The following is a 19,929-nucleotide window of genomic DNA, read 5'->3' as shown; positions in this document are numbered from 1 at the left end:
TGCTTGTCTGCGGGGTTTGGATTCCGACAGGGCTTCAAACACGACAAACACAGACGACTGGCGGGAGGAAGATGCTATTCAGGCGATGATAAAGATATTTATTGTCTTCAACCTAGTTTAGCTTGATTTGACAATATTTACCTCTATTGGTTTCAACTTTCAAAGTCCACCTTTGAGGTGTCAGCATTATGTCTCAACGGGTCTCTTTTGAGGTTTCGCAGCACAGGTTTCTCTCGTTGAAATTTTATTTTTACAGCTTAACAAAAATTATTTATTTCAACCTTTCATTGGCCACTCCTGTGTTCCTTATTTCCTATTTTTTCCTTCCTCTGACTTTGAAATGGCAGCTCATCCCTCTCAAGCGCATCCCATTTTCTTTTTCCCTCTCGGTTTGTCTGCCTTCCGGAGCAACAGTGTGTGTACTTATGTGTGTTCATGTGTGTACATGTATATATACAGCCCGTTGCTACAGCAACGAGTGCAGGCCAGATGAGCGGGTGGATGAACAAAAGACCCAAAGACCCTCATCAATAGAGAGCGAGTGAGAGAAAGAGACAGAATTTGGATTTCATTTTTTGGGGCTTGGCTCAGTGCGGGAAAAGAGGAAGTGGTGGATGAGAAAGGGGAAGGTGGGTGGATAGAAAGATGAATGGATAGATAGCGTAGGTGAGGTTCATAGGCCTTCATGAACAAGTGTGTGGGGGGCTTACATGGGATTCACAGTGGAGCATTCTGTATAAGAATGGAAACATCTTGAAATGCCATATGCAATAGAATGCAACAATTTGTCGACATTGTCAACAAAAATTTACTATAAAATTTGGCCTAAACATATAAGTTTGTCGACATTAGTCGAAGATATCATCACACGTGTTTTTCTGGACAGAAAAAAACATGCATGTGTCAGCGAGACCGGTGACCGGCAGCAAGAGGAAGAAAGTAATGTAAGTAAATTAGGTCTATGCAGGTTTCAAAAAGTCAAATTGAAGACTATTTTTAAGACAATATTGAAAATAATTAAGGACCATTTCACACCCAAAGTACAAAGATATAAAGGAAAATCAGAGATCGTAAGTATATGAATTAATTCACTGCTCTTTCACATTACAAAACAAAATGGTTAAACTGACTAAACACACCAGAAGCTTCTCTATTGTAAACTAATTGAAAAGAATATTAGCAATCATAACAGCTTTTTTCAGATGTGCCACAGAACTGTTTTCTTTTGCAAAAGGTGCAGTGTGCTTCATATCAAGTGTTTTCATGTACCAACAACCAGAACTTCAGAAACGGGAGAGGAAAGCACAACCATATATTGTCTGTGAAAGGGACTAGTAGCATCTATGCTAAAGCTAAATAGTCAACTTTTGCTGTGTTTTTGGGGCTATCAGAATTGAACAAACAGATTAAAATATCTACAGTAATACTACGGTAGATGTTTTTTTAATGTAGCGCACGTTAACTGTTGGTATACTTAGGTTAGCATAATAATGTTTTATGCTAGCTTTTTTTTTATTCGTATGCCAACGTTTTATGCTAGCCTTTTGCTACTTTCTACTTTTACACCAACAAATTGTGCATTTTGGTATTTCTTCTTACCCAGTTATGTGCTAGCATAGTAACATTAGCATGCTAGCATGCTAACGCTTTCAGCTATTTTTACACTTATTTCTCTTATACCACAGCCATACACCTTAGAGTCATATAACTTATGTGACACATGCTAACTGTTAGCATTCCAATGTTAGCTTGCTGGATTGCTAACATTAGCATGCTAACTTTTTCAAATAATTTTACACTTTTTTCTCTCTACTTATGCAGCCATAAACCTTACAGTCATATAACTTGGTATGCGACAAATGCTAATGGTAGTATGCTAATGTTAGTATGATAACAATTTCAGCTAGTTTTAAAATCGTTTACACCAGAGTAATATAACTTGGTATGTGACACTTGTTAACTGTTAGCCAGTTAATGTTAGCTAACATTAGCATGCTAACTTTTTCAGCAAATATAAAGTCATTACTTGGTATGTGACAAATGATAATTTGTGAGCTAGTTTTGCAATCGTTTACCCCAGAATCAGATCACTTGGTATGTAGGGTTGGGTATCGTTTGAATTCGAACGATTCCGATTCAGATTCTTTGTTTCGTTCCGATTCCTGACGATTCTCGATTCCGATTCTTTCTTTTAAAAAAAAAAAAAAGGCAGGGTCAAAAAAAAGTTTAGGATATTTTAAATGAGCTAGCTAACCTACAGTCTTTCTGAATGAAATAGTCTGACATTCACCATCAATTTTAATTCTATTAACTTTTTATGAACTTCACTATAAATTCCTCACAGGGCTGTTTTCAACTAGAATATAAATATCAAATTTATGAACTTGAATATAAATATTATAAATTATGAATACATTTTCACAGGGGTACACTATAATCAAGAGAGATTTATTTTTGAAAACCTCATGAAAACACATTTACACACACAAGTGTAATATGCTGCAGGTAGTTAAACATGTAACCGTGCTCCCACTGATGGGCTAACCTGGTGGAGAAAAGCAAATAAACAATAAGAAACAACTTGCAAAACCCAGTCCAGATTAGCAGCAGGTACAGTATAAACTCAGAGACAGTTCTTGTTTAGGAAAATGACCATATCCGCCTTCTCAGGTAGGATGCGTGAGCGTTCTGGACAGATAGTGTCTCCTGTCGAAGACGGGACACGCATTTATTTGTACTCCATGAACTCGGAGGTGCTTCATCATGTTCAACGTGCACCCTCCTAAGCACGAAACAGTCCTGTCCCACGTGTTACATTTCGCCGATATTTCATTTTTTTTTAGTAAAATAAAGCCACACGTTCGACCGTCGACGCCCGCTATCCATGCTTGACTGACTCGCTCGGCTACATAGGCTCGGCTATGCTAACACTTCCGGCGGTGGGCGCTTCTTCGTTGGTGTTCAGCGGCTTCTTCTTCCGGGTCGGCGGACTTATTATTTTTTTCCGGTCGGCGGACTGGGTATCAAAACTAGGAATCGAAATTTAAACTTTTGAACGATTCCGGGAGAATCGGAAAATTAGTCCCGGTACCAATCGATACTCGATACCGAACCCCATTGGTATGTGACACTAGTTCATTGTTATCATGCTAAAATTGGCATGCTTGCAGTTTTTTCTCGAATTCCGCAGCCCTACACCTACACCACATGTAACTTGGAATGTGAGACATGTTAACTGTTAGCATGCTAATTTTAGCACACATGCTGAGTGTTAGCGTTAAATTTGAGCATGTTAACGTTTTAGGTTACCTCTTCAGCTCATTTTGTATGTTTACACCTACAACTCACAGATTCGGCCACTCTGCGCCATCTTAAAAGTACGCAAGCTTCAGCCAACACCCGGCCAGAGATTCAGGGCACAGATAGCAGGCCCATCAAAATTAACCCGGCAAAATATCTATTAATTCATTATCGTTGATGCTATTTCTATTGGTATTTTTATTGCTAGTGCAATAATGTTAATCGTCATTTCTGTGTTATTAATATTTACTTCCACTAACCATTTCTTTGCTATCAATTTTCGTATCATATTTGTCAAATTTGCTGATGTTGCTCTGTGGTTGTTGTTGTCGTTCTGTTGTTGTTGTGGTTGTCTCACTGTCTTATCCCCGTTTTGTCCCCGCAATTTCACCCTCTGTCTTCGTTTTTTTTTCTTTCTTCTTTCTATCACCTCCTGCTCCAGTCCGTCGGCACCAAACATTGATATAAATCCATTTAATAAAGTCAAATACAAATAAGGCAACAAGATAAGTGTCCCACACTTGTCTTTTGTAAAGTAACTCTGTAAAGCAGATATGTGCAACTAAATCAACTATATGGTTTGCCTGAGTGGCTGCACAGGCAAAAAAAAACAAAAAACGATAGCACGCCAAGGTTTCGTTTAATATTGTCACAAGCTTTTGCATTATTGCTGGCATTTTGAAACCCAACTACTGATATACAACACTGATATTTAAAAAACTGGTTGAACAGTAGCATTTTTCTTTGTTTCTTGCATTGAACAAAGAGAGCACAGTCTACAAATTCACATTCCTTGTGTGTTTAACATACTCGGCCAATAAAACTGATCGTCACATAGTTTACCAGTACTTTTGGTGAGAACATTAGGTAACTGTTGAGAGCGATCTATAGAGGTTATTTTTGTCAGTAAAGGAATGAATGATGGTTGATAAATGAGTGATTGAATGAATCTCTGTCAATGTAAACTAGGAAATGAAGACGCAATGGTAGTGCATAGAGACATTTGATTGGTTAGACAGTTACAAACCCTGTTTCCATATGAGTTGCGAAATTGTGTTAGATGTAAATATAAACAGAATACAATGATTTGCAAATCATTTTCAACCCATATTCAGTTGAATATGCTCCAAAGACAACATGATTGATGTTAAAACTGATAAACATTTTTTTTTTGTTACAAATAATCATTAACTTTAGAATTTGATGCCAGCAACACGTGACAAAGAAGTTGGGAAAGGTGGCAATAAATACTGATAAAGTTGAGGAATGCTCTTTAAACACTTATTTGGAACATCCTACAGGTGTGCAGGCTAATTGGGAACAGGTGGGTGCCATGATTGGGTATAAAAACAGCTTCCATGAAATGCTATGTCATTCACAAACAAGGATGGGACGAGGGTCACCAATTTGTAAGCAAATTGTCGAACGGTTTTACAACAACATTTTTCAACGAGCTATTCAAGGAATTTAGGGATTTTCAAATCATATCAAATCAGCTTTATTTATAAAGCACATTTAAAATTTACCACAGGGGTAGCCAAAGTGCTGTATAATGGACAGGTTAAAAGATAATACGAAGACCGAGCAAACAACACAACACAAACAGAACATGATAAAAAATAAATAAATAAAACATAAAAACAGGTTCACAGCATGTGTATAATGGGGCGCCATTGCAGGATGGATATCACTTAGTGTTAAAAGCCAAGGAATAAAAGTGTGTTTTTAAGAGAGATTTAAAAACAGGAAGAGAGGAGGCTTGTCTAACACTCAGAGGTAGGTCGTTCCAGAGCTTGGGAGCAGCAGCAGCGAAAGCTCTGTAACCTCTAAGCTTCAGCCTTGTGTCAGGGACCGTCAGTAGCAGCTGATCGGCTGATCTTAGGGATCGAGTGGGGCAGTAAGGCTGAAGGAGGTCGGAGAGATATGTTGGCGCGAGGTTGTTTAGACATTTAAAAACAAATAGAAGGAGTTTAAAATTGATTTGATAACGCACAGGGAGCCAGTGAAGGGACGCTAATATAGGGGTGATGTGCGCACGTGTGCGGGTCTGTGTTAGCAGACGAGCAGCAGAGTTTTGCACGAGCTGCAGGCGGGCGAGGGAAGCCTGGCTAATGCCGACATACAGGGCATTGCAGTAGTCTAAACGATTCGAAATAAAGGCGTGAATTAATTTCTCAAGGTCATGTCCTGACAGAAGCGGTTTCACTTTCGCTATTTGGCGTAATTGATGATTTTACCCCCTACGGTCCGCAAAATCATCAAAAGGTTCAGAGAATCAATTAAGCAATTCTCCTATTTCTCCCATGTACATCACACTTACACTCGGATAGACTTCTTTCTTCTCGACAATAGACTACTTTCCAAAATCAAAACATGTAATTACCATAGTATTGTAATCTCTGATCACGCTCCCACTTCAGTCGAAATCAATATGGACACTCAACCTAGACCCCTTAAACAATGGCGATTCAACTCAGCCTCAATAGCAGAAGATAATTATAGGAATTTCCTCCACGATCAAATTGAATGTTTTTTCAAACTGAACGATTCACCAAAAATTGGAAGAGGTAAACCATGGGAGGCATCTAAAGCCTATATTAGATGTCAACTTATATCTTTTGTTTCAAATTTAAATAAGACAGAGACCATTCAAATCAATGGGCTGCTCCGCAAGATTAAGGATTTTGACGATAAGTACGCTTTAAACCCTGACTCGACACTATATAAAGAACGCCTTCGCCTACAAACTGACTTTGACCTTATGTCTGTCAAGATTTTTTGAATCTGGCGAAAAAGCTGGCAAGTTCTTAGCCCACCGGGTCAGGGAGGAAGCATCGTCGAGGCTAATCACATCTATTTGCTCTGACACAGGAGAACTACGTACTGATCCAGCTAAGATAAATGAAACATTTGCCACATTTTATACAACATCATATACTTCAGACTGCCCCCCTTCTTCACATGAACTATTTAATAATATAACATTGCCCCAGAGGGGCCTGGGTCAGCCCATTAGTGTCATTGAGATCACAGAAGCCATCAAATCCTTACAAAGTAATAAGTCGCCCGGCCCGGATGGTTTCAGTGCAGATTATAAAACTTTCTCCAGTGTTCTTGCTCCGGCTCTAAGAGACATGTATAATGAAGCATTCCTGTACCATCGCCTCCCAGAAACCTTATCGAGGGCCACCATTTCACTCATACTAAAAACAGAGAAAGACCCCCAGCTTCGCAGCAGCTATAGACCAATTTTGCTCTTAAATGTAGATTTAAAATTCTGTCCAAGGTTCTTTCTCTCCGGCCCCAAAGGGTGATGCCTTCCATCATCTCGTTGGATCAAACAGGTTTTATGTTAGGCCGGCAATCCTCACACAACACTCGGCGCCTCCTAAACATTATCCATTCGCCAAACCCCTCGACCCCGGAGGTGGTGGTGTGCCCCGATGCGGAGAAAGCCTTTGATAAGGTTGAATGGGTATATCTATCTGATGTGATGGGTCGGTTTGGTTTTATTGAAGATTTCCATCTCTGGGTTAAACTTTTATACCCTTTCCAAGTAGCTTCAGTACGTACAAATAATACACTGTTCTCCCCCATTTTTCTTAACAGAGGTACTAGACAAGGTGGCCCGCTGTCTCCATTACTGTTTGCTATTGCGATAGAACCCCTTGCACTTTGGCTGCGCGCGGAGGGGGGCTTTAAAGGTATCACCCGGTCGGACACGTTGCACAAAGTATCACTTTATGCGGACGACTTGCTCCTATATATGTCAGATCCTGCTAGCTCACTCCCAGTAATCTTTGATATTTTGGAGCGATTTAGCACACACTCTGGCTACAAACTTAACTACCAAAAAAGTGAACTGTTTCCGATCAATTCCTTAGCTAAACAATTACCACAATGTTTAGCTGCATTCAAATGGGCACATGACGGGATCCATTACTTGGGAATCTTTATTACTCCGGCTATGTCTGATATGCTCCGGGGAAATTTTTTACCTCTGATTGAAAAAATGGAGAAGGACTTTGCCCGCTGGTCTGTTTTACCATTGTCTCTCGCTGGCCGGATCAATCTGATCAAGATGATCACTCTGCCTAAATTCCTTTACCTTTTCCAACATATCCCCATATTTATTACTAAATCATTTTTCGATAAATTAGACAAATCAATATCAACATTTTTATGGGGGGCCGGATCGCCCCGAATCCGCAAGTCGGTCATACAATCTCCCAAATGTGAGGGAGGGCTTGCACTCCCCAATTTTAGACAGTACTATTGGGCGGTTAATGTACAGAAACTCTTATACTGGATGGATGGAAGCTCTCAGATCCTCCTGGTCTGGGTATCCCTTGAAACGGCTATCCCACACTTTTCATTACGTTCTTGCTTATGCTCACCACTCCCTTTTCCATTTAAACTTGAAGGCGCAAACACCGTTGCATCCATCTCCATGAAAATATGGAACCAGCTGAGAAAGCACTTGGGTTTTCAGGGCCCATCTATATTACCCCGCTACTTAAAAAACAGTTATTTAAACCTTCCCGTACCAACCCCGCATTTATGACTTGGCACGATCACGGTATCACCACTCTGAAAGACCTCTATACAGACGGAGTGTTCTCATCCTTCGCTGAACTCTCTTCCAAATACGATTCGCCAAACTCCCACCTTTTTTGTTTTTTTCAGGTGAGGGACTTCGTAAAGAAGCAGTTCCCACACTTTTCAAATCGTCCTCCGGAAACTCTTATAGATACATTGTTATCTTTGAGCCCAAATCATAAAAAATGTATCTCTGTGATATATACCTCCTTAAAAGGCCTACTGGAATGAGATTTTCCTATTTAAACGGGGATAGCAGGTCCATTCTATGTGTCATACTTGATCATTTCGCGATATTGCCATATTTTTGCTAAAAGGATTTAGTAGAGAACATCCACGATAAAGTTTGCAACTTTTGGTGCTAAGACAAAAGCCCTGCCTCTACCGGAAGTCGCAGACGATGACGTCACATGTTAAGGGCTCCTCACATATTCACATTGTTTATAATGGGAGCCTCCAACAAAAGTGCTATTCGGACCGAGAAAATGACAATTTCCCCATTAATTTGAGCGAGGACGAAAGATTCTTGTTTGAGGATATTGATAGTGACGGACTAGAAAAAAAAAAAAAAACGCGATTGGGACAGATTCCGATGTTTTTAGACACATTTAATAGGATAATTCGGAGAAATCCCTTATCTTTCTATTGTGTTGCTAGTTTAGTGAGTTAAATAGTACCTGATAGTCGGAAGGGTGTCTCCACGGGTGTCTTGACGCGCAGTGTCTCAGGGGAGTCGACGGCAGCTATGGACGACACAAGCTCAGCTGATCTCTGGTAAGAAGCGAACTTTATAACCACATTTTGCTCACCGAAACCTGCTGGTTGACATTCCATCTTGATTCATGTCTGCTTGACCGCGCTCTGATCCATAGTTAAGTTTCACCTCCAGGAATTTTAAACAAGGAATCACCGTGTGTTTGTGTGGCTAAAGGCTAAAGCTTCCCAACTCCATCTTTCTACGGTGACTTCTTCAATATTAATTGAACAAATTGCAAAAGATTCAGCAACACAGATCTCCAAAACACTGTGTAATTATGCCGTTAAAGCAGACGACATTTAGCTGTGTGTGTGTGCAGCGCTCACACTTCCTAAAAACTTGTGACGTCTTGCGTACACGTCATCATTACACGACGTTTCCAGGACGAAACTCTTGGGAAATTAAAATTGTAATTTAGTAAACTAAAATGGCCGTATTGGCATGTGTTGCAATGTTAATATTTCATCATTGATATATAAACCATCATACTGCGTGGTGGGTAGTAGTGGGTTTCAGTAGGCCTTTAAACTCTGTTGCTCCAAACGCTTTATCAGTGATAAAAGCCTCGTGAGAGAGCGATCTTAACACCAACATATCTGATCAACTCTGGAACTCTGCCCTGAAACTGGTCCACTCCTCCTCGATATGTGCCAGTCAAAGTCTCCTCCAATGCAAAGTAATCCATAAAATTCACTGCACTAATTCAAAACTATCCAAAATCTACCCCGCTGTTAGCAATACCTGTAATAGATGCAAACAATCTCCGGCTGATCATGTCCATATGTTCTGGTCCTGCTTTAAATTATGTTCCTTTTGGGAGGACATTTTTGACACTATTGGAAAGGCAAATGGTCAAGACTTTCCCCTTATCATCCAATTTTGGCATATGCCCTGATAACTCGTGCCCTGCACCACTAAAACGCGCTGTGGCTTTTACGACCTTGCTGGCCAGGCGACTGATCTTGTTCAATTGGAAGCTGGCTCACCCCCCATCACACAGCCAATGGATTAGAGAGGTTCTCTACAATTTTAAACTGGAAAAACTTAGGTTTTCACTAAATGGCTCTGCTCAAGTGTTTGAAAGTTCATGGAGTCCCTTCTTACTGTCTGTCAACTCTCTTGACTTATGTCCAGACACAGATGAGGAATAATCTCCCTTTTATTCATTATCATTATCTTATTATTTTTATTTATTTTTTTATTTTATTTTTTTCTCTGTCTTTCTCCCTTTCTCTCCTTTCAGTCTCTGCCTGTTTCTGGCTTTGTATGGGTGTGTGTGAATGTGTCTGTTTTTTGGGTTTTTCTTGTTGTTTGTTTGTGCCATGTGTCCCTGGCTGGTTTGACCTGAGTGGGGTGGGAGGGTGGGTAGGTGGTTTTGGGGGTAAGGGTGTGAAGTATTCACTGACTTTAAAATTGTACTGTTTCGACTTGCATTGTTTTTCTGTGTATTTGAAAAAGCCAATAAAGAAAGTTGGATTAAAAGGTTCAGAGAATCTGGAGAAATCACTGCACGCAGGCGATGATATTACGGACCTTTGATCCCTCAGGCAGTACTGCATCAAAAACCGACATCAGTGTGTAAAGGATATCACCACATGGGCTCAGGAACACTTCGTAAAACCACTGTCAGTAACTACAGTTGGTCGCTACATCTGTACGTGCAAGTTAAAACTCTACTATGCAAAGCCAAAGCCATTTATCAACAACACAAAGGAATGTCGTCGGCTTTGCTGGGCCCGAGCTCATCTAAGATGGACTGATAGTGGAAAAGTGTTCTGGGGTTTGTCGAGTCTACATTTCAAATTATATTTGGAAACTGCGGACGTGGTATCCTCCGGAACAAAGAGGAAAATAATCATCCGGATTGTTATAGGCGCAAAGTTCAAAAGCCAGCATCTGTGATTGTATGGGGGTGTATTAGTGCCCAAGGCATGGGTAACTTACACATCTGTGAAAGCACCATTAATGCTAAATGGTCCATACAGGTTTTGGAGCAACATATGTTGTCATACAAGCGACGTTATCATGCATTCCCCTGCTTATTTCAGCAAAGCAATTCCAAGCCACGTGTTACAACAGCGTAGCTTTGTAGTAAAAGAGTGCGGGTACTTTCCTGTTCCGCCTGCAGTCCAGACATGTATCCCATCAGAAATGTGTGGCGCATTATGAAGCGTAAAATACGACAACAAGACCCCGGACTGTTGAACAACTTAAGCTGCACATAAAACAAGAATGGGAAAGAATTCCACTTTCAAAGCTTCAACAAATAGTTTTCTTAGTTCCCAAACGTTTATTGAGTGTTGTTAAAAGAAAATGTGATGTAACACAGTGGTGAACATGCCTTTTCCCAACTACTTTGGCATGTGTTGCAGCCATGAAATTCTAAGTTAATTATCATTTGCAAAAAAAAATTAAGTTTATGAGTTTGAACATCAAATATCTTGTCTTTCTAGTGCATTCAACTGAATATGGGTTGAAAAGGATTTGCAAATCATTGAATTCTGTTTATATTTACATCTAACACAATTTCCCAACTCATATGGAAACAGGGTTTGTACATTTGAGTCCTACTAGGATAAATTCCATATGCAAAAAAGTTTGGTTAGCCGAAATCTGAGTTGGAATTTCAGGGATTAGACAAAGTTGCAAGGCTGCACGCAACTCCCACGATTTGCATAATAACAATTTAGATAATTATTAAAAACCTGTATGATTTCTTAAAAATCTAAGCACATGGTTGTGAACATGGTGCGTGTAGGTGTGTGTGTGTAAAAAATAATTTGTCGCAAAAAATCTTTATTCTCAGCAAGAATATCAGGATTGACTTTTTTCTGAGAACTGTGCGGCCTCATTCCTAAACAAAATTAAATTCTAACCAATAAAACCACGGAGAAGTAACATTTCACATTTCATTTTTATTATTTTAACCCTTCCCCCGAGCAGGCCCCCGAAGGTGCTTATCGAGTCATTAATCTTTGTTCTTATGATGAACACATGACCTGATGGCAATTGACTAAATAAACATACAGGGTGATTACAGCATGCCTCTTGGTCACTCAGCAGGAGACCTACTGAATATTAGAATATTCAATTTGGGTGCAAATTAAAATTTTGTCACAGCAATGTGTGCTTGTGAGCATGTGGTGAGTTCGGCCTTGTGCAAATATAATTACACCAATTAAAATGCAGGGAGCCCTGGAGGGGTTTGTGTGGAAACACTGGCAGTTGAGTGTGCGTGTGTGTGTCTTCGCATATATAAGAGAGAAACCCGCTCTTCACACCTTTCTCTCCACCCCCCATCAGCATCTCCCCTCCTGCCCTCATCCACCCAGCATACTGTACTTTGGGTCTGTCTCCAGGGAATCAAGTAGCGGAGAAGAGGAAAAGCTTAGGAAAGACTTGGAAGGAGATGGAAATCTGGAATACATCAAATAAAATAAACTCACTAAGCAGCAAACTATCTACAGCTGATTAAAAATCAAACATTAAACATACTGTATAAACCATTCTTACGATGCAATCTCTTTATTAAGGCCAAGTATATGATTCTTTTAACAGAACCCTTGATGTACCGATTTAGATTTTCAACCTAACTGGTCAAGACTAGTAGTGATCAAAGCAAAAAGTCACAATGTTTCAAGGGTTAGGAGGGGGTTGAGTGACTGGCTACACTGATTTTATGTGCTCTGACATTTATCGGTGATTTGTGTTCGTGCTCCAACCCCCCATTCCTCCGCTCCAGATCGGCATTCAGCCACTTCTGCTCGAGGGGGGACATCGTTGTGTCAGGTTGAATTTACCGCACAAAAACTACCTGTTTTTACTGTCTGAAGAGATGTGTCTACAAAATCTTCAGGAGCTGAATTGTCATCACAATGCAAAGAAGGTGGTGAGAATTTTTCATGCTAAAACCAGGCATTTGTTCAAGTTTGTTAAAACACTTTGCAAAGACTTGATCAGGAGACCCGCTTAAAATCTGTTAGACTGAAATGAGGTGTGTTGCAATAAATAGCGCAAATATCATAATAATATCCTCACACAAACGCCAAGAGTCTTCAATGCTGTCTGTCTTAATGAGGCGCGTGTTCAACAAGACACTGTAGCCTACATACACAAAGAACATTTCCAAGACCAATTACATTTGTTCTGCACATCATAATGACAGCCTGAAGCCTGTTAATAATGCAGAGGGCTACATGTATGAGCACTAAATTACCTCATCACTGGTCTATAGCGGGCTATCATCTGCGTAATCAAATACTGAATCCACTAAAGGAATAATCTCCTCCCTTCATGTAATTATAATCTCCTTTCCCTTTAACGCTGTTTACTATGTACTGTATCTACAAACCCCGTTTCCATATGAGTTGGGAAATTGTGTTAGATGTAAATATAAACGGAATACAATGATTTGCAAATCATTTTCAACCCATATCCAGTTGAATATGCTACAAATACAACATATTTGATGTTCAAACTGATAAAACATTTTTTTGTGTGCAAATTAATCATTAACATTAGAATTTGATGCCAGCAACACGTGACAAAGAAGTTGGGAAAGGTGGCAATAAATACTGATAAAGTTGAGGAATGCTCATCAAACACTTATTTGGAACATCCCACAGGTGTGAAGGCTAATTGGGAAAATGTGGGTGCCATTTCCAAGATGGCGCTGCTGTAGTGGCTGCTGTTGGCAGGAGCTCTGTGCTCTTGTGTCATCCTTTTGTGTTTCCTTATTGTTTTCATGTGTCATTATATTTTTTTGCCTCTGCGGTGCTTTTTGTGGACTTCTGGATCTGCCTCCCGGGAGCCTTTTGGCCATGGAGAACAGCTGCTGGGTCTCTGCCACACCGGAGTCGGTTTGGAGGGACTGGAGGTGATGCGAATGAGGGGACAAGGCTGCGGAGCTAGCACTGAGCGACAGGACGGAGAGCCTTCGTGGTGTCTTGGCTGGGTGAGCAGGTGTCGGACACCTCAATGTCCTTGGACGTATCCTCGCTCATCCATGCAGACTGGACACTGGTCGAGAGTTGGTTGGCGGCCGAGAGTGGAGTCGGCTCTATTGGTTGCTTTGTTGGGTTTGGTCCTGTCTCTGGCCATGCTCCCTCCACCCCAGCGGACGATGGCGTGGAACACGGCAGAGGTCACCACAGTGTATATGTTTCTTTTACTTTTTATTCATAGCTGTATGTAGATGTGGCTGGTTGAATCCGTTGCTTTAATGTCTTTAAAGTCCTTTGTCTTCTTTGATGTTTCTCACACAAAGGTAAGAGGGATGTGTACTAAGGCTATGAGTTGTTGGTTTTTTTTTCTTTGGACTCAGTCTGGACCCCCTCTCCAGGGCCCAGGCTTAGACCGATTTATTTTAATTTATTTTAATTTTCAATTTTTTTCTCCCATTCCCCCCACTTGTTTACCTGTATCTCACCTTTTTGTAAGGGGCGCTGGAAGCCGGCAGACCCGTCAGCGATCCTGTTCTGTCTCCCTTTAACGTTTGTCTGTTCTTGAATGGGATTGTGCTGAAAATGTTAATTCTCCTGAAGGAACTCTCCTGAAGGAATAAATAAAGTACTATCTAATCTAATCTATTGATTGGGTATAAAAACAACTTCACAAGAAAGGATGGGGCGAGGTACACCCCTTTGTCAACTGCGCGAGAAAATAGTCAAACAGTTTAAGAACAACGTTTCTCAAAGTGCAATTGCAATAAATTTAGGGATTTCAACATCTACGGTCCATAATATATCAAAACATTCAGAGAATGTGGAGAAATCACTCCACGTAAGCGGCATGGCCGGAAACCAACATTGAATGACCGTGACCTTCGATCCCTCAGACGGCACTGTACCAAAAACCGACATCAATCTCTAAAGGATATCACCACATGGGCTCAGGAACACTTCAGAAAACCACTGTCACTAAATACAGTTCGTCGCTACATCTGTAAGTGCAAGTGAAAGCTCTATTTTGCAAAACGAAAGCTATTTATCAACAACATCCAGAAACGCCACCGGCTTCTCTTGGCCCGAGATCCTCTAAGATGGACTGATGCAAAGTGGAAAACGGTTCTGTGGTCTGACGAGTCCACATTTCAAATTGTTTTTGGAAATATTCGACATCGTGTCATCCGGACCAAAGGGGAAGCGAACCATCCAGACTGTTATCAAAGCTCCTCATCCCACCCCCCGGATTGTAAATAATGTAAATAATTCAATGTATATACTATGATGTTTAACCTGTGTGATGACTGTATTATGTTGATAGTATATATTTGTACCATGAATTGATTAACGTGGACCCCGACTTAAACAAGTTGAAAAACTTATTCGGGTGTTACAATTTAGTGGTCAATTGTACGGAATACGTACTGAACTGTGCAATCTACTAATAAAAGTATCAATCAATAAATTATTGACGCGAAGTTCAAAACCCAGCATCTGTGATGGTATGGGGGTGCATTCGTGCCCAAGGCATGGGTAACTTACACATCTGTGAAGGCACCATTAATGCTGAAAGGTACATACAGGTTTTAGAACAGTATATGCTGCCATCTAAGCGCCGTCTTTTTCATGGACGCTCCAGCTTATTTCAGCAAGACAATGCAAAGCCACATTCAGCACATGTTACAACAGCGTGGCTTTGTAAAAAAAGAGTGCGGGTACTTTTCTGGCCCGCCTGCAGTCCAGACATGTCTCCCATCGAAAATGTGTGGCGCATTATGAAGCGTAAAATACGACAACAAGACCCCTGACTGTTGAACGACTGAAGCTCAACATAAAACAAGAATGGGAAAGAATTCCACTTTCAAAGCTTCAACAATTAGTTTCCTCAGTTCCTAAACGTTTACTGAGTGTTGTTAAAAGAAAAAGTGATGTAACACAGTGGTGAACATGCCATTTCCCAACTACTTTGGCAGGTGTTGCAGCCACGAAATTCCAAGTTAATTATTATTTGCAAAAAAAAATAAAGTTTGAGTTTGAACATCAAACATCTTGTCTTTGTAGTGCATTCAATTGAATATGGGTTGAAAAGGATTTGCTAATCATTGTATTCCGTTTATAATTACATCTAACACAATTTCCCAACTCATCTGGAAACGGGGTTTGTATACCAATTTGATTTTATATAGTCTAAGTGCCGTTGTTCCTTGAAAAAAAAGCTACCAGTAGCGTAAAACAGTGATTAAAACCAAAATGTAAGCTAACAATTGTTCGCGTCAATGTAGAACTTCATCACACTGTATTTGTCTACATCAGGGGTCGTGAACCTTTTTGGCTGACAGAGCCATGAAAGCCAAATATTTCAAAATGTATTTCCATGAGAGCCTTATATTATTTTTTAAACACTGAATACAACTAAATGCGTGCATTTTTAAGTAACGTCAACATTTTTTGAGTACAATAACTCTCATATTCTTTTTAATAACATTTTTATTCTGAAGTTAACCAATAATAAATAGAATACTTCTTACCATTAATGCGCCTTCTTGAACAGATGCGTTAGAAAACGAATGGATGGATTAAAATGCAGGAGAATGTTTTGTATTTTGAACATTATTTTTAACTCCAATTACCAGTGGAAATATTAATTTCTTATCGTGTTAAGCAATGTCAGCTAAGATTAATCGGAGAGCCAGATGCATCCATCAAAAGAGCCACATCTGGCTCTAGAGCCATAGGTTCCCTACCCCTGCTCTACATGCTTCTTGTCCGCCAATATACAATATAATCTGTCTCACGCTGTAATTGTCTACATGCTTGCTGGTCAGAAAATACAATGAAATAACCATATTTTGAAATCCCAACTCAATTGTACAAGGGGCATACAAGGCAGCTGTTCCCATCAGTATTTTTTTCAAAGCAAATATTCAGAACATTTGGGGTCGTGCTTATAAGCACGCACACTGAGTAGTGTTGGGTAGCAGACATCGACGGGTCACAATTATCGACAGAATACCCCGCGGCGTCTTTTTTTGCTCTAGCCCACTACAGAACCGGCAGGGATAATTAAAAAGAGAACATTTCTTTGTTGGCCCTAAGAAGACTGAAACATTTTCAACAATTGTGTGCTTCCATCCTTACTGCACCGGTTTGGGAAAAAGGACCTTTGTGCTGCAGAATGAGTGAGCCAAAGTGTACCAAGCAAAGCCATTTAATAGCACTCCTGGATGAGTTTGGTGTGGAAGAACACTATTACGGCTATGTTGCCAACCTATGTTCAACAACTCAAGTCTCTGGCCATCGTGTTCCTCTTATTACTGTACTTTCCGGACTGTAAAGTACATTTATTCATTAGCCACAACCACCTATGCGTTGACACATTAAATATTTATAAATATATAAAGCATTAGATTAAATTAGATTCAACTTTATTGTAATTGCACGTCACAAGTACAGAGCAACAAAATGCAGTTAGCATCCAAACAGAAGTCAATGTGTCAGTTTTTACTGCTAGTGGACTGTCTGTGCACGGCACTGCATCCCTTCGCTAAATATATGCAGACGTTATATTTGCCAGAGAGTGCAGGACGGCTCACGACAGCGGATTAATGTAGCTAAAATTGGCTTGTGTTGTACATTATTACATGCAAAACCACAAAATAAAGTGTCGAGTTTACTTTCCAAATAAAATACTCAAGGCGGATCATATTTAACACTTTGAAACCTCCTAATGGGCGGAGATGAACAGAAGGTCAACTTGTCAAAGGTTTTCAGCATTATTTCGCCTCGTTGACACAAATAGATCGTCAAAGACATGCTGATTCTGGAGGTCCAAAATCTTGTGGGCCTATGTCATATACCAGCTGATACAGAGGCCGGGGAAGCAGGGAAGTGGTTAGCGAAAGTTGAATGAGAGGTGTGTGTGTGTGTGTGTGTGTGCGCCTATTATCGTTCTGTAAAGCAAAACTGTCGTCTTTTCCATGAGTAGAATCAAGTCAAGTCAATGGTATGGATGGGCGGCAAAAGCTTGAGATGTTCATGGTGTTTATTAGGGCTGTGGATCTTTGGGTGTCCCACGATTCGATTCAATATCGATTCTTACCATGAATTGATTAACGTGGACGCCGACTTAAACAAGTTGAAAAACTTATTCGGGTGTTACCATTTAGTGGTCAATTGTACGGAATATGTACTGAACTGTGCAATCTACTTATAAAAGTATCAATCAATCAATCAATCAATCAATGGGGTCACGATTCGATAAAATATCGATTTTTTTCAATTCGATTCGATTCTCGATTCAAAAACGATATTTTTCCGATTCAAAACTATTCTGTATTCATTCAATACACAGGATTTCAGCAGGATCTACCCCAGTCTGCTGACATGCAAGCAGAGTAGTAGATTTAAAAAAAAAAAGCTTTTGTAATTGTAAAGGACAATGTTTTATCAACTGATTGCAATAATGTAGATTTTTTTTAACGATTAAACGAACCAAAAATATGACTTATTTTATCTTTGTGAAAACATTGGACACAGTGTGTTGTCAAGTTTATGAGATGCGATGCAAGTGTAGGCCACTGTGACACTATTGTTCTTTTTTTTATTTTTATAAATGTCTAAAGATAATGTCAATTAGGGATTTTTAATCACTGCTATACTCAAATTATAACTAATATTGATACTGTTGTTGATAAAATTCATTTTTGTTTCACTACTTTTGGTTTGTTCTGTGTCGTGTTTGTGTCTTCTCAATTGCTCTGTTTATTGCAGTTCTTAGTGTTGCTGGGTCAGGTTTGGCTTTGGAATTGGATTGCATTGTTATGGTATTGCTGTGTAGTGGTTTGTTGAATTGATTAAAAAAAAAAATAAAGTTAAAAAAAAATTAATAAATACAAAAAAAAATTTTTTTTAAAAATGAGAATCGATTCTGAATCGCACAACGTATTCGAATCAATTTTTTTCCCACACTCCTAGTGTTTGTGGTGTTGTCGTTCAGCAGCTGGGGTAGGAATATTTACAGACTGTAAATATACAAAACTATACAGACATGATGAGATATTCGCATACAGCCAACCGGAGAAGCACTGTCTTAGTCCTACGCTGGTGTTGTCTTCTTTAGTCTCGGACTTAAAGGACTTGCTTTGTCCAGCAATTTCTCAGCCTTGTTTTCGCTTTTACGTTAATTTTGAGGTGGATCAACTCTGGGATTGTGCCTTCTTTGTCGAAGCCTGTTGGTGGTGGATTTTTGTTATGTGCGGCAGCTTTATTTCCTTTTTTAATGGCTTGATTACTTTCGGTTTTGGGACTGCGTTGTGTGCATTAGGTTTTGTTTTCTCCAAGATGAGGGTGAGTGCATAAGGTGGCAAATGGCTGACTGAATGATTGTGTGAGTGCGTTTGATTTAAGGAGAACACATTTCAAACATCAAACAATTTCATTTGTTTGATTATTGGTGGCACGTGAAGCTCGTAGACCTGGGGGGGGAAAAAATTGCCGCAATAATGTACAAAGTGCATCGTTCAAATTGTGGGATTAAAGAAGAGTCTTATAGACTGGAAATTACGGAAAGTAAAGTGCCACTCAGGTTGATAATCTTGACTGCTTTTGTCAAAATAAAACTCCCAAATTTATGATAATGTTCTTGGTGCTCCAAGACCAGAACAATGCCCTGCCGGAGAGTGGTGAGAGGATTTGGTGGGGAAATTTCAGCGGTTTCTCCAGATCCACTGAGGGCTCTTTTTCGAGGGCCGTTGCCAGGATCCCCTCTGCCTTGGTCCTTGAATAGGGGTTGCTGCACTCTTGGGTCACTCGGGTCTCTGTACATCAGCACCTCTCATTTGCGCGTGCCCTCAAACTTTTCTTCCAAAGACTTAAGGGGCAGCCCGACATTTGTGGCATGTTGCGGTATGCTCATGTATTTTGCTGGAAACAAGAACTTCATAGACCGGTAGCAACCATAGTATCTTGAGCAAAACACAATGCTGGTAGGTCCATGCTTTGAAGTTCCTTCATTGACCAGATCTGGGGACTGATGTTAACCAATTGTTCCTGGTAGATGGCCTGTACTTAAAAGAAGTCCATGAAGTTGCTGTCAAACACCTTGTCCAAGCTCTTTACAGGCTTCTGTGAAACTGTTCACTTTCCCTTCAATGTTGAATTGGAAACCGTCCGTAACTTTCCCTTCTTCTTTTTCTGGACATTTGAAGATCCTAATGCATCTTGGCAAGGACACTGTGGTGACTATTCGGTCATCCAAAAAGCCCCGGATTAGAGACTGGTAGGTCACTAATTGGGTATGAGGGGCCGAAGTACTATGGCTCAGCTGACTAT

At 40.1% G+C, this 19,929-nt stretch overlaps 1 protein-coding gene across 11 annotated transcripts in view; it reads right to left on the bottom strand.

Moving 5' to 3' along the window:
* The window catches only part of m1ap (meiosis 1 associated protein), a 92,399-nt gene that overhangs the window by 59,383 nt on the left and 13,087 nt on the right, over positions 1-19,929 (bottom strand). For 6 of the 11 annotated variants that reach the window (XM_061912525.1, XM_061912523.1, XM_061912521.1 and 3 more), the window contains exon 3: positions 8,577-8,642. The exons of 3 other annotated variants lie outside the window; for them this stretch is intronic. The gene's annotated coding sequence lies outside the window, so the exon portion shown is untranslated. Of the gene's footprint in view, positions 1-8,576; positions 8,671-19,929 lie in introns of those variants that run through there. 2 more of the 11 variants (XM_061912524.1, XM_061912530.1) reach the window with 2 other exon arrangements.

The sequence above is a fragment of the Nerophis ophidion genome, linkage group LG10 (genome assembly GCF_033978795.1).
Source record: "Nerophis ophidion isolate RoL-2023_Sa linkage group LG10, RoL_Noph_v1.0, whole genome shotgun sequence".
Lineage (NCBI taxonomy): Eukaryota > Metazoa > Chordata > Actinopteri > Syngnathiformes > Syngnathidae > Nerophis > Nerophis ophidion.
The sequence above is the reverse complement of the archived record's forward strand: the minus strand, read 5'-3'. Positions and strand labels throughout refer to the sequence as shown.